We start from the raw sequence: 24,239 nt of genomic DNA on the forward strand, positions 1-24,239 counted from the left end.
CCCTTTGGAAAATGGTGTGAAGGCAGGGGAGGAGTAGCCTCCCCCAGCCTCTGGAAATGCTTTGTTGGGCACAGATGTGCCCAATTCTGCATAAGCCAGTCTACACCGGTTCAGGGACCCCTTAGCCCCTGCTCTGGCGCGAAACTGGACAAAGGAAAGGGGAGTGACCACTCCCCTGACCTGCACCTCCCCTGGGAGGTGTCCAGAGCTCCTCCAGTGTGCTCCAGACCTCTGCCATCTTGGAAACAGAGGTGCTGCTGGCACACTGGACTGCTCTGAGTGGCCAGTGCCACCAGGTGACGTCAGAGACTCCTTGTGATAGGCTCCTTCAGGTGTTAGTAGCCTTTCCTCTCTCCTAGGTAGCCAAACCCTCTTTTCTGGCTATTTAGGGTCTCTGTCTCTGGGGAAACTTGAGATAACGAATGCATGAGCTCAGCCGAGTTCCTCTGCATCTCCCTCTTCACCTTCTGATAAGGAATCGACCGCTGACCGGGCTGGAAGCCTGCAAACCTGCAACATAGTAGCAAAGACGACTACTGCAACTCTGTAACGCTGATCCTGCCGCCTTCTCGACTGTTTTCCTGCTTGTGCATGCTGTGGGGGTAGTCTGCCTCCTCTCTGCACCAGAAGCTCCGAAGAAATCTCCCGTGGGTCGACGGAATCTTCCCCCTGCAACCGCAGGCACCAAAAAGCTGCATCTCCGGTCCCTTGGGTCTCCTCTCAGCACGACGAGCGAGGTCCCTCGAATCCAGCGACACCGTCCAAGTGACCCCCACAGTCCAGTGACTCTTCAGCCCAAGTTTGGTGGAGGTAAGTCCTTGCCTCACCTCGCTGGGCTGCATTGCTGGGAACCGCGACTTTGCAAGCTTCTCCAGCCCCTGTGCACTTCCGGCGGAAATCCTGTGTGCACAGCCAAGCCTGGGTCCACGGCACTCTAACCTGCATTGCACGACTTTCTAAGTTGGTCTCCGGCGACGTGGGACTCCTTTGTGCAACTTCGGCGAGCACCGTTTCACGCACCCTCGTAGTGCCTGTTTCTGGCACTTCTCCGGGTGCTACCTGCTTCAGTGAGGGCTCTTTGTCTTGCTCGACGTCCCCTCTCTCTTCAGGTCCAATTTGCGACCTCCTGGTCCCTCCTGGGCCCCAGCAGCGTCCAAAAACGCCAAACGCACGATTTGCGTGTAGCAAGGCTTGTTGGCGTCCATCCGGCGGGAAAACACTTCTGCACGACTCTCCAAGGCGTGGGGGATCCATCCTCCAAAGGGGAAGTCTCTAGCCCTTGTCGTTCCTGCAGTATTCACAGTTCTTCAGCCTAGTAAGAGCTTCTTTGCACCAACCGCTGGCATTTCTTGGGCATCTGCCCATCTCCGAGCTGCTTGTGACTTTTGGACTTGGTCCCCTTGTTCCACAGGTACCTTCAGACAGGAATCCATCGTTGTTGCATTGCTGATTTGTGTTTTCCTTGCATTCTCCCTCTAACACGACTATTTTGTCCTTAGGGGAACTTTAGTGCACTTTGCACTCACTTTTCAGGGTCTTGGGGAGGGTTATTTTTCTAACTCTCACTATTTTCTAATAGTCCCAGCGACCCTCTACAAGGTCACATAGGTTTGGGGTCCATTCGTGGTTCGCATTCCACTTCTGGAGTATATGGTTTGTGTTGCCCCTATCCCTATGTTTCCCCATTGCATCCTATTGTAACTATACATTGTTTGCACTGTTTTCTAAGACTATACTGCATATTTTTGCTATTGTGTATATATATCTTGTGTATATTTCCTATCCTCTCACTGAGGGTACACTCTAAGATACTTTGGCATATTGTCATAAAAATAAAGTACCTTTATTTTTAGTATAACTGTGTATTGTGTTTTCTTATGATATTGTGCATATGACACTAAGTGGTACTGTAGTAGCTTCACACGTCTCCTAGTTCAGCCTGAGCTGCTTTGCTAAGCTACCATTATCTATCAGCCTAAGCTGCTAGACACCCTATACACTAATAAGGGATAACTGGGCCTGGTGCAAGGTGCAAGTACCCCTTGGTACTCACTACAAGCCAGTCCAGCCTCCTACATTGGTTGTGCAGTGGTGGGATAAGTGCTTGAGACTGCTTACCACTCTTGTCATTGTACTTTTCATAAGAGAAAAATATACAAAACAATGTCAGTGTATATACGCATAGCCAAAATGTTTTGCATTTCCTCTTTTCACTCTTTTCTAAGTGCTGAAAAGTACTACTAAACTTTCAAAAAGTTCTTAAAAGTTTAAAAAGTTTTTTCTGTCTTTCCAAAAAGTTCTGAAAACTTTTTTCTCTTTGTCTATCACTTTAACTCTCTCTAAAAATGTCTGGCACAGGCCAAAAAGTTGAACTGTCCAAACTTGCATATGATCACCTTAGCTGGAAAGGAGCAAGGAGTCTCTGCATAGAGAGAGGTTTGAGTGTAGGGAAGAATCCTTCCTTAGAACTGTTAATTAATATGCTTAGAGTACAGGATAAGGCCATAAGTGCCCAATCTGTAGAAAAAGTAGCTAATGGTTCTCAATCTGATCCAGGTACTCCCCCAGGAAAAGGTTCAGGAAAGAAACTTCTCAGCCTGCCCATTACTAGACAGTCTAGCATAGTTGGTACAGAGGTTGAATCACATCATACTGATGATGTGCTCTCACATTATACTGGTAGCCAAGCTGTTAGGGTGCCCTCTGTAAGGGACAGGTCTCCTTCTGTTCATTCCCATCATACCTCTGTATCTAGAAATGTCCCTCCCACCCACCCTGATGACAGATTGTTGGAAAGGGAGCTCAATAGATTGAGAGTGGAGCAAACCAGACTGAAGCTCAAGAAGCAACAGCTGGATTTGGATAGACAGTCTTTAGAAATAGAGAAGGAAAGACAGAAAATGGGTTTAGATACCCATGGTGGCAGCAGCAGTATTCCCCATAGTCATCCTGCAAAAGAGCATGATTCCAGGAATCTGCATAAGATAGTTCCCCCTTACAAGGAGGGGGATGACATTAACAAGTGGTTTGCTGCACTTGAGAGGGCCTGTGCTGTACAGGATGTCCCTCAAAAGCAGTGGGCTGCTATCCTATGGCTATCATTTACTGGAAAAGGTAGGGATAGGCTCCTTACTGTAAAAGAAAATGATGCTAACAATTTCCAAGTTCTTAAGAATGCACTCCTGGATGGTTATGGCTTAACCACTGAACAGTACAGGATAAAGTTCAGAGATACCAAAAAGGAGTCTTCACAAGACTGGGTTGATTTCATTGACCAGGCAGTGAAGGCCTTGGAGGGGTGGTTACATGGCAGTAAAGTTACTGATTATGACGGCCTGTATAACTTGATCCTGAGAGAGCATATTCTTAATAATTGTGTGTCTGATTTGTTGCACCAGTACTTGGTGGACTCTGATCTGACCTCTCCCCAAGAATTGGGAAAGAAGGCAGACAAATGGGTCAGAACAAGAGTGAACAGAAAAGTTCATACAGGGGGTGACAAAGATGGCAACAAAAAGAAGGATGGTAAGTCTTCTGACAAGGGTGGGGACAAATCTAAAAATGAGTCTTCATCAGGCCCACAAAAACACTCTGGTGGGGGTGGTGGGCCCAAATCCTCCTTTAATCAGAACAAGGAAAAGAAACCATGGTGCTATTTATGTAAGATAAAAGGCCATTGGACAACAGATCCCAGTTGTCCAAAGAAAGGCACCACAGCTCCTACCACTACAACCCCTACTGCTACACCTAGTGTCCCTACTAATAGCAGTGGTGGTGGGAGCAAACCTACTAATAGCCAATCCAAGGGAGTAGCTGGGCTCACTTTTGGTAATTTAGTTGGGGTTGGTCTGATTAGGGAGACCACAGAGGCTACTTTAGTCTCTGAAGGGGCTATTGACTTAGCCACTTTGGTTGCTTGCCCCCATAACTTGGAGAAGTACAAGCAACTAACCCTAATAAATGGTGTTGAGGTCCAGGCCTACAGGGACACAGGTGCCAGTGTCACAATGGTGATTGAGAAACTGGTGCACCCTGAACAACACATACTTGGACACCAGTACCAAGTAACCGATGCTCACAACATAACACAAAGCCACCCCATGGCTGTTGTAAATCTCAACTGGGGGGGGGTATCTGGTCCAAAGAAAGTTGTGGTAGCTTCAGATTTACCTGTAGACTGTCTATTAGGGAACGATTTGGAGACATCAGCTTGGTCAGATGTGGAGTTGGAGGCCCATGCAGCAATGCTGGGCATCCCAGGGCATATTTTTGCTTTGACAAGGGCTCAGGCCAAAAAGCAAAAAGGACAGGGAAGCTTGGATCCTGGAACAATGGACCAAGTGCTCCCTAAAGCTAGGGCTAGTAGAAGCAAACCACTTCCTACTATCCCTCCCTCTACAGTGGATTCTACTTCTGAGGAAGAAGAATTCCCTCCCTGTGCAGAACCTACACCAGAGGAGCTGGAAGCAGACACTGCTGAGCTTTTGGGTGAAGGGGGGCCTGCCAGAGAGGAGCTGAGTGTGGCACAGCAAATCTGTCCCACATTAGAGGGTCTCAGACAGCAAGCTGTCAAACAGGCTAATGGGGATGTCAGTGACTCACACAGAGTTTACTGGGAGGACAACCTCTTGTACACTGAGCAAAGGGATCCTAAACCTGGAGCTGCCAGGAGATTAGTGATTCCTCAGGAGTACAGAAAGTTCCTCCTAACACTGGCACATGACATTCCCTTAGCTGGGCACCTGGGTCAAATGAAAACTTGGGACAGATTGGTACCACTGTTTCATTGGCCTAGGATGTCTGAGGACACAAAAGAATTTTGTAAGTCCTGTGAAACCTGTCAAGCCAGTGGCAAGACAGGTGGCACTCCAAAGGCACCCCTTATCCCACTGCCTGTGGTTGGGGTTTCCTTTGAAAGGGTAGGGGTTGACATAGTTGGCCCCCTTGACCCTCCTACTGCTTCAGGCAATAGGTTTATCTTGGTGGTAGTGGACCATGCCACAAGATATCCTGAAGCTATTCCTTTAAGGACCACTACAGCTCCTGCAGTGGCAAAGGCCCTCCTGGGAATATTTTCCAGGGTGGGCTTCCCAAAGGAAGTAGTATCAGACAGAGGAAGCAATTTCATGTCTGCATACTTAAAGGCCATGTGGAAGGAGTGTGGTGTAACTTACAAGTTCACAACACCCTATCATCCACAAACAAATGGACTGGTGGAGAGATTTAATAAAACTCTCAAAGGCATGATTATGGGACTCCCTGAAAAACTCCGCAGGAGATGGGATATTCTTCTACCATGCCTCCTTTTTGCCTACAGGGAGGTACCCCAGAAAGGAGTGGGCTTCAGCCCCTTTGAACTTCTTTTTGGACACCCTGTTAGGGGTCCACTCACACTTGTAAAGGAGGGTTGGGAACAACCTTTAAAAGCTCCTAAGCAGGATATTGTGGATTATGTACTTGGCCTCAGATCAAGGATGGCTGAGTACATGAAAAAGGCCAGTAAAAACCTTCAGGCCAGCCAAGAGCTCCAGAAGCAATGGCATGATCAGAAGGCTGTTTTGGTTCAGTACCAACCAGGGCAGAAAGTGTGGGTCTTGGAGCCTGTGGCCCCAAGAGCACTCCAAGATAAATGGAGTGGTCCACACACAATTGTTGAAAAGAAGGGTGAAGTCACCTACTTGGTTGACTTAGGCACTGCCAGGAGTCCCCTTAGGGTGCTCCATGTCAACCGCCTGAAACCCTACTATGACAGGGCTGATCTCACCCTGCTCATGGCAACAGATGAGGGACAGGAAGAAGACAGTGATCCTCTACCTGATCTCTTCTCTTCCACAGAACAAGATGCTCTTGTGGAAGGGGTAGTTTTGGCTGATTGTCTTACTGCTGAGCAGAAAGATAATTGCATAAATCTCCTAGGACAATTTTCAGAACTCTTCTCCATTGTGCCAGGCACCACTTCTTGGTGTGAGCACACTATAGATACTGGAGACAGTTTACCTGTCAAAAGTAAGATCTATAGGCAGCCTGACCATGTCAGGGACTGCATAAAGCAAGAAGTTCAGAAGATGTTGGAACTAGGAGTGGTTGAGCACTCTGACAGTCCATGGGCTTCTCCTGTGGTACTGGTACCAAAACCCAATTCTAAAGATGGAAAGAAGGAAATGAGGTTTTGTGTAGACTATAGAGGTCTCAACTTGGTAACCAAAACAGATGCTCACCCTATACCCAGGGCAGATGAGCTAATAGATACACTGGCATCTGCCAAGTATCTAAGCACTTTTGATTTGACTGCAGGGTATTGGCAGATCAAAATGTCAGAAGATGCTAAACCTAAGACTGCATTTTCTACCATTGGAGGACATTACCAGTTTACTGTAATGCCTTTTGGTTTGAAAAATGCACCTGCCACTTTTCAGAGGTTGGTGAACACAGTCCTGCAAGGGCTGGAAGCTTTCAGTGCAGCATATTTGGATGATATAGCTGTCTTTAGCTCCAGCTGGGATGATCACCTGGTCCACCTTTGGAAAGTTTTGGAGGCCCTGCAAAAGGCAGGCCTCACTATCAAGGCTTCAAAGTGCCAGATAGGGCAGGGTAAGGTGGTTTATCTGGGACACCTTGTTGGTGGGGAACAGATTGCACCACTTCAGGGGAAAATCCAAACTATTATTGATTGGATTCCCCCTACCACTCAGACTCAGGTGAGAGCCTTCCTAGGCCTCACTGGGTATTACAGGAGGTTCATTAAGAACTATGGCTCCATTGCAGCCCCTCTTAATGACCTCACATCCAAGAAAATGCCTAAAAAGGTATTATGGACAGCAAACTGTCAGAAAGCTTTTGAGGAGCTGAAGCAGGCCATGTGCTCTGCACCTGTCCTGAAAAGCCCTTGTTACTCTAAAAAATTCTATGTCCAAACTGATGCATCTGAATTAGGAGTAGGGGCAGTCCTATCACAACTTAATTCTGAGGGCCAGGATCAACCTGTTGCTTTTATTAGTAGAAGGTTGACCCCTAGAGAAAAGCGTTGGTCTGCCATTGAGAGGGAGGCCTTTGCTGTGGTCTGGGCTCTGAAGAAGTTGAGGCCATACCTGTTTGGCACTCACTTCATTGTTCAGACAGACCACAAACCTCTACTTTGGCTAAAACAAATGAAAGGTGAAAATCCTAAATTGTTGAGGTGGTCCATATCCCTACAGGGAATGGACTATACAGTGGAACATAGACCTGGGAGTAGCCACTCCAATGCAGATGGACTCTCCAGATATTTCCACTTAGACAATGAAGACTCATCAGGTAATGGCTAGTCTTATTGTCCTTCGTTTGGGGGGGGGTTGTGTAGGAAAGTACCATCTTGCCTGGCATGTTACCCCCATTTTTCACTGTATATATGTTGTTTTAGTTGTATGTGTCACTGGGACCCTGGTAACCCAGGGCCCCAGTGCTCATAAGTGTGCCTGTATATGTTACCTGTGTAGTGACTAACTGTCTCACTGAGGCTCTGCTAATCAGAACCTCAGTGGTTATGCTCTCTCATTGCTTTCCAAATTGTCACTGACAGGCTAGTGACCATTTTTACCAATTTACATTGGCTTACTGGAACACCCTTATAATCCCCTAGTATATGGTACTGAGGTACCCAGGGTATTGGGGTTCCAGGAGATCCCTATGGGCTGCAGCATTTCTTTTGCCACCCATAGGGAGCTCTGACAATTCTTACACAGGCCTGCCACTGCAGCCTGAGTGAAATAACGTCCACGTTATTTCACAGCCATTTTACACTGCACTTAAGTAACTTATAAGTCACCTATATGTCTAACCTTTACCTGGTAAAGGTTAGGTGCAAAGTTACTTAGTGTGAGGGCACCCTGGCACTAGCCAAGGTGCCCCCACATTGTTCAGAGCCAATTCACTGAACTTTGTGAGTGCGGGGACACCATTACACGCGTGCACTACATATAGGTCACTACCTATATGTAGCTTCACCATGGTAACTCCGAATATGGCCATGTAACATGTCTATGATCATGGAATTGCCCCCTCTATGCCATCCTGGCATTGTTGGTACAATTCCATGATCCCAGTGGTCTGTAGCACAGACCCTGGTACTGCCAGACTGCCCTTCCTGGGGTTTCTCTGCAGCTGCTGCTGCTGCCAACCCCTCAGACAGGCATCTGCCCTCCTGGGGTCCAGCCAGGCCTGGCCCAGGATGGCAGAACAAAGAACTTCCTCTGAGAGAGGGTGTGACACCCTCTCCCTTTGGAAAATGGTGTGAAGGCAGGGGAGGAGTAGCCTCCCCCAGCCTCTGGAAATGCTTTGTTGGGCACAGATGTGCCCAATTCTGCATAAGCCAGTCTACACCGGTTCAGGGACCCCTTAGCCCCTGCTCTGGCGCGAAACTGGACAAAGGAAAGGGGAGTGACCACTCCCCTGACCTGCACCTCCCCTGGGAGGTGTCCAGAGCTCCTCCAGTGTGCTCCAGACCTCTGCCATCTTGGAAACAGAGGTGCTGCTGGCACACTGGACTGCTCTGAGTGGCCAGTGCCACCAGGTGACGTCAGAGACTCCTTGTGATAGGCTCCTTCAGGTGTTAGTAGCCTTTCCTCTCTCCTAGGTAGCCAAACCCTCTTTTCTGGCTATTTAGGGTCTCTGTCTCTGGGGAAACTTGAGATAACGAATGCATGAGCTCAGCCGAGTTCCTCTGCATCTCCCTCTTCACCTTCTGATAAGGAATCGACCGCTGACCGGGCTGGAAGCCTGCAAACCTGCAACATAGTAGCAAAGACGACTACTGCAACTCTGTAACGCTGATCCTGCCGCCTTCTCGACTGTTTTCCTGCTTGTGCATGCTGTGGGGGTAGTCTGCCTCCTCTCTGCACCAGAAGCTCCGAAGAAATCTCCCGTGGGTCGACGGAATCTTCCCCCTGCAACCGCAGGCACCAAAAAGCTGCATCTCCGGTCCCTTGGGTCTCCTCTCAGCACGACGAGCGAGGTCCCTCGAATCCAGCGCCACCGTCCAAGTGACCCCCACAGTCCAGTGACTCTTCAGCCCAAGTTTGGTGGAGGTAAGTCCTTGCCTCACCTCGCTGGGCTGCATTGCTGGGAACCGCGACTTTGCAAGCTTCTCCGGCCCCTGTGCACTTCCGGCGGAAATCCTGTGTGCACAGCCAAGCCTGGGTCCACGGCACTCTAACCTGCATTGCACGACTTTCTAAGTTGGTCTCCGGCGACGTGGGACTCCTTTGTGCAACTTCGGCGAGCACCGTTTCACGCACCCTCGTAGTGCCTGTTTCTGGCACTTCTCCGGGTGCTACCTGCTTCAGTGAGGGCTCTTTGTCTTGCTCGACGTCCCCTCTCTCTTCAGGTCCAATTTGCGACCTCCTGGTCCCTCCTGGGCCCCAGCAGCGTCCAAAAACGCCAAACGCACGATTTGCGTGTAGCAAGGCTTGTTGGCGTCCATCCGGCGGGAAAACACTTCTGCACGACTCTCCAAGGCGTGGGGGATCCATCCTCCAAAGGGGAAGTCTCTAGCCCTTGTCGTTCCTGCAGTATTCACAGTTCTTCAGCCTAGTAAGAGCTTCTTTGCACCAACCGCTGGCATTTCTTGGGCATCTGCCCATCTCCGAGCTGCTTGTGACTTTTGGACTTGGTCCCCTTGTTCCACAGGTACCTTCAGACAGGAATCCATCGTTGTTGCATTGCTGATTTGTGTTTTCCTTGCATTCTCCCTCTAACACGACTATTTTGTCCTTAGGGGAACTTTAGTGCACTTTGCACTCACTTTTCAGGGTCTTGGGGAGGGTTATTTTTCTAACTCTCACTATTTTCTAATAGTCCCAGCGACCCTCTACAAGGTCACATAGGTTTGGGGTCCATTCGTGGTTCGCATTCCACTTCTGGAGTATATGGTTTGTGTTGCCCCTATCCCTATGTTTCCCCATTGCATCCTATTGTAACTATACATTGTTTGCACTGTTTTCTAAGACTATACTGCATATTTTTGCTATTGTGTATATATATCTTGTGTATATTTCCTATCCTCTCACTGAGGGTACACTCTAAGATACTTTGGCATATTGTCATAAAAATAAAGTACCTTTATTTTTAGTATAACTGTGTATTGTGTTTTCTTATGATATTGTGCATATGACACTAAGTGGTACTGTAGTAGCTTCACACGTCTCCTAGTTCAGCCTGAGCTGCTTTGCTAAGCTACCATTATCTATCAGCCTAAGCTGCTAGACACCCTATACACTAATAAGGGATAACTGGGCCTGGTGCAAGGTGCAAGTACCCCTTGGTACTCACTACAAGCCAGTCCAGCCTCCTACATTGGTTGTGCAGTGGTGGGATAAGTGCTTGAGACTGCTTACCACTCTTGTCATTGTACTTTTCATAAGAGAAAAATATACAAAACAATGTCAGTGTATATACGCATAGCCAAAATGTTTTGCATTTCCTCTTTTCACTCTTTTCTAAGTGCTGAAAAGTACTACTAAACTTTCAAAAAGTTCTTAAAAGTTTAAAAAGTTTTTTCTGTCTTTCCAAAAAGTTCTGAAAACTTTTTTCTCTTTGTCTATCACTTTAACTCTCTCTAAAAATGTCTGGCACAGGCCAAAAAGTTGAACTGTCCAAACTTGCATATGATCACCTTAGCTGGAAAGGAGCAAGGAGTCTCTGCATAGAGAGAGGTTTGAGTGTAGGGAAGAATCCTTCCTTAGAACTGTTAATTAATATGCTTAGAGTACAGGATAAGGCCATAAGTGCCCAATCTGTAGAAAAAGTAGCTAATGGTTCTCAATCTGATCCAGGTACTCCCCCAGGAAAAGGTTCAGGAAAGAAACTTCTCAGCCTGCCCATTACTAGACAGTCTAGCATAGTTGGTACAGAGGTTGAATCACATCATACTGATGATGTGCTCTCACATTATACTGGTAGCCAAGCTGTTAGGGTGCCCTCTGTAAGGGACAGGTCTCCTTCTGTTCATTCCCATCATACCTCTGTATCTAGAAATGTCCCTCCCACCCACCCTGATGACAGATTGTTGGAAAGGGAGCTCAATAGATTGAGAGTGGAGCAAACCAGACTGAAGCTCAAGAAGCAACAGCTGGATTTGGATAGACAGTCTTTAGAAATAGAGAAGGAAAGACAGAAAATGGGTTTAGATACCCATGGTGGCAGCAGCAGTATTCCCCATAGTCATCCTGCAAAAGAGCATGATTCCAGGAATCTGCATAAGATAGTTCCCCCTTACAAGGAGGGGGATGACATTAACAAGTGGTTTGCTGCACTTGAGAGGGCCTGTGCTGTACAGGATGTCCCTCAAAAGCAGTGGGCTGCTATCCTATGGCTATCATTTACTGGAAAAGGTAGGGATAGGCTCCTTACTGTAAAAGAAAATGATGCTAACAATTTCCAAGTTCTTAAGAATGCACTCCTGGATGGTTATGGCTTAACCACTGAACAGTACAGGATAAAGTTCAGAGATACCAAAAAGGAGTCTTCACAAGACTGGGTTGATTTCATTGACCAGGCAGTGAAGGCCTTGGAGGGGTGGTTACATGGCAGTAAAGTTACTGATTATGACGGCCTGTATAACTTGATCCTGAGAGAGCATATTCTTAATAATTGTGTGTCTGATTTGTTGCACCAGTACTTGGTGGACTCTGATCTGACCTCTCCCCAAGAATTGGGAAAGAAGGCAGACAAATGGGTCAGAACAAGAGTGAACAGAAAAGTTCATACAGGGGGTGACAAAGATGGCAACAAAAAGAAGGATGGTAAGTCTTCTGACAAGGGTGGGGACAAATCTAAAAATGAGTCTTCATCAGGCCCACAAAAACACTCTGGTGGGGGTGGTGGGCCCAAATCCTCCTTTAATCAGAACAAGGAAAAGAAACCATGGTGCTATTTATGTAAGATAAAAGGCCATTGGACAACAGATCCCAGTTGTCCAAAGAAAGGCACCACAGCTCCTACCACTACAACCCCTACTGCTACACCTAGTGTCCCTACTAATAGCAGTGGTGGTGGGAGCAAACCTACTAATAGCCAATCCAAGGGAGTAGCTGGGCTCACTTTTGGTAATTTAGTTGGGGTTGGTCTGATTAGGGAGACCACAGAGGCTACTTTAGTCTCTGAAGGGGCTATTGACTTAGCCACTTTGGTTGCTTGCCCCCATAACTTGGAGAAGTACAAGCAACTAACCCTAATAAATGGTGTTGAGGTCCAGGCCTACAGGGACACAGGTGCCAGTGTCACAATGGTGATTGAGAAACTGGTGCACCCTGAACAACACATACTTGGACACCAGTACCAAGTAACCGATGCTCACAACATAACACAAAGCCACCCCATGGCTGTTGTAAATCTCAACTGGGGGGGGGTATCTGGTCCAAAGAAAGTTGTGGTAGCTTCAGATTTACCTGTAGACTGTCTATTAGGGAACGATTTGGAGACATCAGCTTGGTCAGATGTGGAGTTGGAGGCCCATGCAGCAATGCTGGGCATCCCAGGGCATATTTTTGCTTTGACAAGGGCTCAGGCCAAAAAGCAAAAAGGACAGGGAAGCTTGGATCCTGGAACAATGGACCAAGTGCTCCCTAAAGCTAGGGCTAGTAGAAGCAAACCACTTCCTACTATCCCTCCCTCTACAGTGGATTCTACTTCTGAGGAAGAAGAATTCCCTCCCTGTGCAGAACCTACACCAGAGGAGCTGGAAGCAGACACTGCTGAGCTTTTGGGTGAAGGGGGGCCTGCCAGAGAGGAGCTGAGTGTGGCACAGCAAACCTGTCCCACATTAGAGGGTCTCAGACAGCAAGCTGTCAAACAGGCTAATGGGGATGTCAGTGACTCACACAGAGTTTACTGGGAGGACAACCTCTTGTACACTGAGCAAAGGGATCCTAAACCTGGAGCTGCCAGGAGATTAGTGATTCCTCAGGAGTACAGAAAGTTCCTCCTAACACTGGCACATGACATTCCCTTAGCTGGGCACCTGGGTCAAATGAAAACTTGGGACAGATTGGTACCACTGTTTCATTGGCCTAGGATGTCTGAGGACACAAAAGAATTTTGTAAGTCCTGTGAAACCTGTCAAGCCAGTGGCAAGACAGGTGGCACTCCAAAGGCACCCCTTATCCCACTGCCTGTGGTTGGGGTTCCCTTTGAAAGGGTAGGGGTTGACATAGTTGGCCCCCTTGACCCTCCTACTGCTTCAGGCAATAGGTTTATCTTGGTGGTAGTGGACCATGCCACAAGATATCCTGAAGCTATTCCTTTAAGGACCACTACAGCTCCTGCAGTGGCAAAGGCCCTCCTGGGAATATTTTCCAGGGTGGGCTTCCCAAAGGAAGTAGTATCAGACAGAGGAAGCAATTTCATGTCTGCATACTTAAAGGCCATGTGGAAGGAGTGTGGTGTAACTTACAAGTTCACAACACCCTATCATCCACAAACAAATGGACTGGTGGAGAGATTTAATAAAACTCTCAAAGGCATGATTATGGGACTCCCTGAAAAACTCCGCAGGAGATGGGATATTCTTCTACCATGCCTCCTTTTTGCCTACAGGGAGGTACCCCAGAAAGGAGTGGGCTTCAGCCCCTTTGAACTTCTTTTTGGACACCCTGTTAGGGGTCCACTCACACTTGTAAAGGAGGGTTGGGAACAACCTTTAAAAGCTCCTAAGCAGGATATTGTGGATTATGTACTTGGCCTCAGATCAAGGATGGCTGAGTACATGAAAAAGGCCAGTAAAAACCTTCAGGCCAGCCAAGAGCTCCAGAAGCAATGGCATGATCAGAAGGCTGTTTTGGTTCAGTACCAACCAGGGCAGAAAGTGTGGGTCTTGGAGCCTGTGGCCCCAAGAGCACTCCAAGATAAATGGAGTGGTCCACACACAATTGTTGAAAAGAAGGGTGAAGTCACCTACTTGGTTGACTTAGGCACTGCCAGGAGTCCCCTTAGGGTGCTCCATGTCAACCGCCTGAAACCCTACTATGACAGGGCTGATCTCACCCTGCTCATGGCAACAGATGAGGGACAGGAAGAAGACAGTGATCCTCTACCTGATCTCTTCTCTTCCACAGAACAAGATGCTCTTGTGGAAGGGGTAGTTTTGGCTGATTGTCTTACTGCTGAGCAGAAAGATAATTGCATAAATCTCCTAGGACAATTTTCAGAACTCTTCTCCATTGTGCCAGGCACCACTTCTTGGTGTGAGCACACTATAGATACTGGAGACAGGTTACCTGTCAAAAGTAAGATCTATAGGCAGCCTGACCATGTCAGGGACTGCATAAAGCAAGAAGTTCAGAAGATGTTGGAACTAGGAGTGGTTGAGCACTCTGACAGTCCATGGGCTTCTCCTGTGGTACTGGTACCAAAACCCAATTCTAAAGATGGAAAGAAGGAAATGAGGTTTTGTGTAGACTATAGAGGTCTCAACTTGGTAACCAAAACAGATGCTCACCCTATACCCAGGGCAGATGAGCTAATAGATACACTGGCATCTGCCAAGTATCTAAGCACTTTTGATTTGACTGCAGGGTATTGGCAGATCAAAATGTCAGAAGATGCTAAACCTAAGACTGCATTTTCTACCATTGGAGGACATTACCAGTTTACTGTAATGCCTTTTGGTTTGAAAAATGCACCTGCCACTTTTCAGAGGTTGGTGAACACAGTCCTGCAAGGGCTGGAAGCTTTCAGTGCAGCATATTTGGATGATATAGCTGTCTTTAGCTCCAGCTGGGATGATCACCTGGTCCACCTTTGGAAAGTTTTGGAGGCCCTGCAAAAGGCAGGCCTCACTATCAAGGCTTCAAAGTGCCAGATAGGGCAGGGTAAGGTGGTTTATCTGGGACACCTTGTTGGTGGGGAACAGATTGCACCACTTCAGGGGAAAATCCAAACTATTATTGATTGGATTCCCCCTACCACTCAGACTCAGGTGAGAGCCTTCCTAGGCCTCACTGGGTATTACAGGAGGTTCATTAAGAACTATGGCTCCATTGCAGCCCCTCTTAATGACCTCACATCCAAGAAAATGCCTAAAAAGGTATTATGGACAGCAAACTGTCAGAAAGCTTTTGAGGAGCTGAAGCAGGCCATGTGCTCTGCACCTGTCCTGAAAAGCCCTTGTTACTCTAAAAAATTCTATGTCCAAACTGATGCATCTGAATTAGGAGTAGGGGCAGTCCTATCACAACTTAATTCTGAGGGCCAGGATCAACCTGTTGCTTTTATTAGTAGAAGGTTGACCCCTAGAGAAAAGCGTTGGTCTGCCATTGAGAGGGAGGCCTTTGCTGTGGTCTGGGCTCTGAAGAAGTTGAGGCCATACCTGTTTGGCACTCACTTCATTGTTCAGACAGACCACAAACCTCTACTTTGGCTAAAACAAATGAAAGGTGAAAATCCTAAATTGTTGAGGTGGTCCATATCCCTACAGGGAATGGACTATACAGTGGAACATAGACCTGGGAGTAGCCACTCCAATGCAGATGGACTCTCCAGATATTTCCACTTAGACAATGAAGACTCATCAGGTAATGGCTAGTCTTATTGTCCTTCGTTTGGGGGGGGGTTGTGTAGGAAAGTACCATCTTGCCTGGCATGTTACCCCCATTTTTCACTGTATATATGTTGTTTTAGTTGTATGTGTCACTGGGACCCTGGTAACCCAGGGCCCCAGTGCTCATAAGTGTGCCTGTATATGTTACCTGTGTAGTGACTAACTGTCTCACTGAGGCTCTGCTAATCAGAACCTCAGTGGTTATGCTCTCTCATTGCTTTCCAAATTGTCACTGACAGGCTAGTGACCATTTTTACCAATTTACATTGGCTTACTGGAACACCCTTATAATCCCCTAGTATATGGTACTGAGGTACCCAGGGTATTGGGGTTCCAGGAGATCCCTATGGGCTGCAGCATTTCTTTTGCCACCCATAGGGAGCTCTGACAATTCTTACACAGGCCTGCCACTGCAGCCTGAGTGAAATAACGTCCACGTTATTTCACAGCCATTTTACACTGCACTTAAGTAACTTATAAGTCACCTATATGTCTAACCTTTACCTGGTAAAGGTTAGGTGCAAAGTTACTTAGTGTGAGGGCACCCTGGCACTAGCCAAGGTGCCCCCACATTGTTCAGAGCCAATTCACTGAACTTTGTGAGTGCGGGGACACCATTACACGCGTGCACTACATATAGGTCACTACCTATATGTAGCTTCACCATGGTAACTCCGAATATGGCCATGTAACATGTCTATGATCATGGAATTGCCCCCTCTATGCCATCCTGGCATTGTTGGTACAATTCCATGATCCCAGTGGTCTGTAGCACAGACCCTGGTACTGCCAGACTGCCCTTCCTGGGGTTTCTCTGCAGCTGCTGCTGCTGCCAACCCCTCAGACAGGCATCTGCCCTCCTGGGGTCCAGCCAGGCCTGGCCCAGGATGGCAGAACAAAGAACTTCCTCTGAGAGAGGGTGTGACACCCTCTCCCTTTGGAAAATGGTGTGAAGGCAGGGGAGGAGTAGCCTCCCCCAGCCTCTGGAAATGCTTTGTTGGGCACAGATGTGCCCAATTCTGCATAAGCCAGTCTACACCGGTTCAGGGACCCCTTAGCCCCTGCTCTGGCGCGAAACTGGACAAAGGAAAGGGGAGTGACCACTCCCCTGACCTGCACCTCCCCTGGGAGGTGTCCAGAGCTCCTCCAGTGTGCTCCAGACCTCTGCCATCTTGGAAACAGAGGTGCTGCTGGCACACTGGACTGCTCTGAGTGGCCAGTGCCACCAGGTGACGTCAGAGACTCCTTGTGATAGGCTCCTTCAGGTGTTAGTAGCCTTTCCTCTCTCCTAGGTAGCCAAACCCTCTTTTCTGGCTATTTATGGTCTCTGTCTCTGGGGAAACTTGAGATAACGAATGCATGAGCTCAGCCGAGTTCCTCTGCATCTCCCTCTTCACCTTCTGATAAGGAATCGACCGCTGACCGGGCTGGAAGCCTGCAAACCTGCAACATAGTAGCAAAGACGACTACTGCAACTCTGTAACGCTGATCCTGCCGCCTTCTCGACTGTTTTCCTGCTTGTGCATGCTGTGGGGGTAGTCTGCCTCCTCTCTGCACCAGAAGCTCCGAAGAAATCTCCCGTGGGTCGACGGAATCTTCCCCCTGCAACCGCAGGCACCAAAAAGCTGCATCTCCGGTCCCTTGGGTCTCCTCTCAGCACGACGAGCGAGGTCCCTCGAATCCAGCGCCACCGTCCAAGTGACCCCCACAGTCCAGTGACTCTTCAGCCCAAGTTTGGTGGAGGTAAGTCCTTGCCTCACCTCGCTGGGCTGCATTGCTGGGAACCGCGACTTTGCAAGCTTCTCCGGCCCCTGTGCACTTCCGGCGGAAATCCTGTGTGCACAGCCAAGCCTGGGTCCACGGCACTCTAACCTGCATTGCACGACTTTCTAAGTTGGTCTCCGGCGACGTGGGACTCCTTTGTGCAACTTCGGCGAGCACCGTTTCACGCACCCTCGTAGTGCCTGTTTCTGGCACTTCTCCGGGTGCTACCTGCTTCAGTGAGGGCTCTTTGTCTTGCTCGACGTCCCCTCTCTCTTCAGGTCCAATTTGCGACCTCCTGGTCCCTCCTGGGCCCCAGCAGCGTCCAAAAACGCCAAACGCACGATTTGCGTGTAGCAAGGCTTGTTGGCGTCCATCCGGCGGGAAAACACTTCTGCACGACTCTCCAAGGCGTGGGGGATCCATCCTCCAAAGGGGAAGTCTCTAGCCCTTGTCGTTCCTGCAGTATTCACAGTTCTTCAGCCTAGTAAGAGCTTCTTTGCACCAACCGCTGGCATTTCTTGGGCATCTGCCCATCTCCGAGCTGCTTGTGACTTTTGGACTTGGTCCCCTTGTTCCACAGGTACCTTCAGACAGGAATCCATCGTTGTTGCATTGCTGATTTGTGTTTTCTTTGCATTCTCCCTCTAACACGACTATTTTGTCCTTAGGGGAACTTTAGTGCACTTTGCACTCACTTTTCAGGGTCTTGGGGAGGGTTATTTTTCTAACTCTCACTATTTTCTAATAGTCCCAGCGACCCTCTACAAGGTCACATAGGTTTGGGGTCCATTCGTGGTTCGCATTCCACTTCTGGAGTATATGGTTTGTGTTGCCCCTATCCCTATGTTTCCCCATTGCATCCTATTGTAACTATACATTGTTTGCACTGTTTTCTAAGACTATACTGCATATTTTTGCTATTGTGTATATATATCTTGTGTATATTTCCTATCCTCTCACTGAGGGTACACTCTAAGATACTTTGGCATATTGTCATAAAAATAAAGTACCTTTATTTTTAGTATAACTGTGTATTGTGTTTTCTTATGATATTGTGCATATGACACTAAGTGGTACTGTAGTAGCTTCACACGTCTCCTAGTTCAGCCTGAGCTGCTTTGCTAAGCTACCATTATCTATCAGCCTAAGCTGCTAGACACCCTATACACTAATAAGGGATAACTGGGCCTGGTGCAAGGTGCAAGTACCCCTTGGTACTCACTACAAGCCAGTCCAGCCTCCTACATCCACACAAAACCGCATTTCCTTTTTTCCATCTTTACTATGAGGTTTGGGGACAAGCACCACTGGGCTGGCCCAGGTACTTTCAGACGGTTCAATCACTCCAAGATCCAACATTTTCTGTATCTCTTGTTTAATACAGTCCCTGACATGGTCAGGCTGTCTATAAATCTTACTATTGACAAGTAAACTGTCTCCAGTATCAATTATGTGCTCACATCAAGTAGCGGTACCTGGGATTAGTGAGAAAAGGTCAGAGAACTGAATATGGAGATGTATACAGTTGTCCTTCTGCTCAGCAGTAAGGCAATCTGCAAGTACAACTCCTTCCACGAAGCCATCAGCTGCAGTGGTAGAGAAGAGGTCAGAGAGAAGGTCACTCTCTTCCTCCTGCTCCTCATCTATGGCCATGAGCAGGGTTAAGTCAGCCTGTCATGGTAAGGTTTAAGGCGATTGACATGAAGCACCCTAAGGGGGCTTCTGGCAGTGCCAAGGTCCACCAAATAGGTGACCTCACCTTTCTTCTCCACAATGAGATGGGTTCCACTCCATTTGTCCTGGAGTGTTCTTGGTGCCACAGGCTCCAATACCCACACCTTCTGACCTGGGTGGCACTGAGTCAGGGCAGCCTTCTGCTCATGCCATTGCTTCTGGAGCTCTTGGCTGGCCTGAAGGTTTTTACTGGCCTTTTTCATGTACTCAGCTATCCTTGATCTGAGGCCAAGCACATAGACCACAATGTCTTGCTTTGGAGCTATTAAATGTTGTTCACAACCCTCCTTCACAAGAGCAGGGGGACCTCTTATCGGGTGTCCAAAGAGGAGTTTAAAGGGGCTGAAGCCCACTCCTTTCTGGGGTACCTCGCTATAAGCAAAAAGGAGGCATGACAACAGCACATCCCATCTCCTCCTGAGTTTTTCAGGGAGTCCCATGATCATGCCTTTGAGAGTTTTATTTAACCTCTCAACCAATCCATTTGTTTGTGGATGAACTCGAAGGTACACCACACTCCTTCCACATTGCCTTGAGATATGCAGACATGAAGTTACTACCTCTGTCTGACACCACTTCCTGAGGGAAACCCACTCTGGAAAAGATTCCCAGGAGGGCTTTTGCCACTGCAGGATCTAAAGTGGTCCTTAAGGGTATAGCTTCAGGATTCCTACTGGCATGGTCCGCTACTACTAGAATGAATCTATTTCCTGAAGCTGTTGGAGAGTCAAGGGGGTCAACAATGTCAACCCCTAACCTCTCAAAGGGCACCCCAACCACTGGGAGTGGAACAAAGGGGGCCTTAGGTGTGCCACCAGTCTTGCCACTGGCTTGGCAGGTCACACAGGAGTGACAAAACTCTTTGGTGTCCTCTGACATATGAGGCCAGTGAAACAATCGAACAAGCCTGTCCCAAGTTTTACTTTGGCCCAAATGCCCAGCCAAAGGAATGTCATGGACCAAAGTCAGAAGGAACTCCCTATACTGCAAAGGGATGCCCAATCCCCTGGCATCTCCAGGTTTAGGGTCCCTTGCCTCAGTATAGAGAAGGGTATCTTCCCAATAGACTTTGTGGCTATCAGTGACATCCCCATTATGCCGTTTGACAGCTTGCTGTCTTAAACCCTCTAGTGTGGGACAGGTCTGCTGTGCCACACTAAGTTCTTCCCTAGCAGGCCCCCCTGCACCCAAAAGCTCAGCAGTGTCTGCTGTTAGCTCATCTGGTGTAGGTTCTGCATAGGGAGAGGATTCCTCTTCTGGAGAAGGAGGGATAGTGGGCAAGGATTTACCCTTTCTACCCCTAGCTTTTGGGAGCACTTGGTCCATATTTCCAGACTCCAAGTTTCCCTGTCCTCCTTGCTTCTGGGCCTGAGCCCTTGTGAGAGCAAAGATATGCCCTGGAATGCCCAGCATTGCTGCATGAGCCTCTAACTCCACTTCAGCCCAAGCTGATGTTTCAAAATCATTTCCTTTTAAGCAGCCTACAGGTAAATCAGTGGCTATCACAACTTTCTTTGGGCCAGTAACCCCCTCAGTTGAGATTCACAACAGCCATGGGGTGGCTAAGAGTGTTGTTATGAGCATCAGTCACTTGGTACTGCTGACCAAGTAGGTGTTGTTCAGGGGCAACCAGTTTCTCTATCACCATGGTGACACTAGCTCCTGTGTCCCTGTAGGCCACAACTTCAACACCATTTATTAGGGGTAGTTGCTTGTACTTACCCACATTAAGGGGACAAGCAACCTAGGTGCAAAATCAATACCACCATCAGATACTAAAACAGCCTCTGTGGTCTCCCTAACTAGACCAACCCCCACTACATTACCAATGGTAAACCCAACTACACCCTTTGACTGGCTATTTGTAGTGTTCTTCCCACCACCACTGCTATTACTAGGGTGACTAGTGGACTCAGTTGGGGTTGTGGTGGTGGGAGCCATGGTGTTTTATTTTGGATAAGTGGAATCACTTGCCCAATGGCCTTTACTTTTACATAAATAACACCATGGCTTCTTTTGATTGTGTGAAGAGAATTTGGACCCACCTCCCCCAGAGGATTTTTGTGGGCTTGATGAAGACTCTGAATTATTTTTGTTTTTGTCCCCACCTTTGTCATGAGACTTACCATCCTTCTTCTTGCCATCTTTGTCACCCCCTGTATGAGCTTTTCTGCTCACTCTTGTTTTGACCGATTTGTCTGTCTTCTTTCCCAATTCTTGGGGAGAGGTCAGATCTGAGTCTACCAACTACTGGTGCAACAAGTCAGACACACAATTATTCAACATATGCTCGCTCAAAATTAGATTATACAGGCTTTCATAGTCAGTCACCTTACTGCCATGTAACCATCCCTCCAAGGCCTTCACTGAACAGTCTACAAAGTCTGTCCATTCTTGAGAGGACTCTTTTCTAGTTTCTCTGAACTTTATCCTGTATTCTTCAGTGGTTAAGCCAAATCCATCTAAGAGTGCATCTTTCAAAACTTTATAATTGTTGGCATCACTCTCTCTGACAGTAAGGAGTCTGTCCCTACCTTTGCCAGTGAAAGATAGCCACAATATAGCAGCCCACTGCCTTTGAGGGACCAGCTGTACCATACAGGCCCTCTCAAGTGCAGAAAACCACTTGTATATGTCATCCCCCTCCTTGTAAGGGGGACAATCTTATGCAGGTTTCTCAAATCTGTTTCTCTAACAGGATGACTATCAAGATTGCTGCTGTTGCTGCCACCATGGGGAACTAACCCCAACTTCTGTCTTTCTCTCTCTCTTCATCTAAAGATTTCCTATCTAAGGCCAACTGCTGATGTCTTAGCTTCAGTCTGGCCTCTTCATACCTCAGCTTTTGGAGTTCCCTGTCTAGGGTGTTATCCTCAGGGTGGGAGGTTTGGGAATTCTCTGACACAGAGGTAATGTGAGAATTGGCAGAAGTGGACCTTTCTCTAATTTCCTGAACCCTAGTGACCTGGCCTTTAGGAGTGAAAGGTGTCCTACTGTTGTGTGACCCCCTCCCACTACCAGCTTCACTAGGTGGCCTGACAAGTGAAAGGTCTTTGGAAGTACCCTCCCCGGAGTTCTCAGGACCCTCCCCTGAATCTATCTGGGTACCCCCCTCTTCTACCTCCTGATCCTGGGTTTGACCAGTCTGACTCTGTTCAATTTCAAGGAGAAGGCTAAGAAGACGATCATTGGTAGGGTTCTTACCAATCCCTAAAATTCTTTCTATAGAGAGACCCCTCAAACGTTTAAAGTTTAGATTATCATAAGTTGTCTGCACAACTTTGGGAGTGGCCTCTACCACTGACATGGTGAAAAGAAAGAGGTTAGGGGTAAGAGAAAAAGTTTTGAAAACTTTTTAAGAAAAGAGAAAAAAAAATTCAAACTTTTCTGAAACTTTTTAGAAAGAAAGTAAGACTGTTAAGTTTACTTGTGTATATTTCTAAGTATTTAGAATATGGTTTTCTTATGAAAAGCACCATTGATAAAGTGGTAATGCAGTTAAAAGTACTTCTCCCACCGCGGCACCACCAATGTAAGAGGCTGGCTTGGCTTATAGTGGGCACCAATGGTACTTACACCTTGTGCCAGGTCCAGTTATCCCTTATTAGTAGAATAGTAGTGTTCTAGCAGCTAAGGCTGATAGATGTAGCTATAGCAGAGCAGCCAAGGCTGAACTAGGAGACATTCAAAGCTTATGCAATACCACTTACATCATATAAGTACTATATCATAAAAAAGACAATATTCATAGGGCCAGATGTAGCAAGCCTTTTGCGCCTCGCAAACTGCGAAAAACGCAGTTTGCGAGGCGCAAAAGGCCAAACGTGATGCACAACCGCAAATTTGAGACTGCGACTCGCAAATAGGAAGGGGTGTTACCTTCCTATTTGCGACCGCATCGCCATGCAGAGTTGCTTTGGGACCACGAATGCAGTCGCAAACCAACTCGCAGTTACCATCCACTTGAAGTGGATGGTAACTCATTCGCAAAGGGAACCCCTTCCCCTTTGTGAATGCCAATAAAAATATTTTTTCAGAGCAGGCAATGGTCCTATGGACCACTGCCTACTCTGAAAAAGCCATAACCAAATGGTTTCGGTATTTTTCTTTTTGCAGCTCGTTTTCCTTTAAGGAAAACGGGCTGCAAAAAGAAAAAAAAATGCTTTATTCAAAAAGCAGTCACAGACATGGTGGTCTGCTGTCTCCAACAGGCCACCATCCCTGTGAGTGCCTAGACTCGCTATGGGGTCGCAAACTGCGACCCACCTCATTAATATTCATGAGGTGGGTCTTTGCGACCCCATAGCGAGTCGCAGAAGGTGTCTGAGACACCTTTCTGCATTTGGTTTTGCGAGTTGCAATTTGCGAGTCGCTATGACTCGCAAATTGCAAGTCGCAAAATCAAACTTACCTACATCTGGCCCATAGTTACTAAAAATAAAAGATACTTTATTTTAGTGACAATGTGCCAAAAATATCTCAGAGGATATACTCCCTTAGGAGGTAAGTAAAATACACAAAATATACACAACAAACCAAATCAGGTAAGTAAAACAGTCAGAAAGTAGTGCAAACACTGTAGAAGACAATAGGATGCAATAGGCCTAGGGGCAACACAAACCATATACTAAGAAAGTGGAATGCGAACCACGAATGGACCCCTAGGCTAGTGTAGTGTGTAGAGGTTTGTTGGGAGTGTTCGAAAACACTAAGGGTCTAAATGATACCCCACCCCAAGGTCCTGGAAAGTAGGAGTAAAGTACTACCATTTCCCCAGAAACACACTAAAGTCGTGATAAAGGATTTTGCAAAGACCACAACAGACTGCCAAGCACTGAAGATGGATTCCTGGACCTGAGGACCTGCAAAGGAAGGGGACCAAGTCCAAGAGTCGCTAAAGTGTCTGGGGGGGCAGGAGCCCACTAAAGCCTGGATGAAGGTGCAAAATGGCTGCCTCTGGGATGCAGAAGCTGAAGATTCTACAACAACCAAAGGAGGTAGGAAGTTCTTCTTCATGCAGAATATGTCCCACGGTGTGCTGGAGGATGCAGAGGTATTTCCTTGCCAAAATACTGCAAACAAGCTTTTCTAGCTGCAAGTTCGCGATTTGAGAAAAAGGGTGCTGCCCTGGCCCAGGAAGGACCAGGATGTCGCCACTTGGGAGAGGAGC

The sequence above is a fragment of the Pleurodeles waltl genome, chromosome 1_1 (assembly GCF_031143425.1).
Source record: "Pleurodeles waltl isolate 20211129_DDA chromosome 1_1, aPleWal1.hap1.20221129, whole genome shotgun sequence".
Classification (NCBI taxonomy): Eukaryota; Metazoa; Chordata; class Amphibia; order Caudata; family Salamandridae; genus Pleurodeles; species Pleurodeles waltl.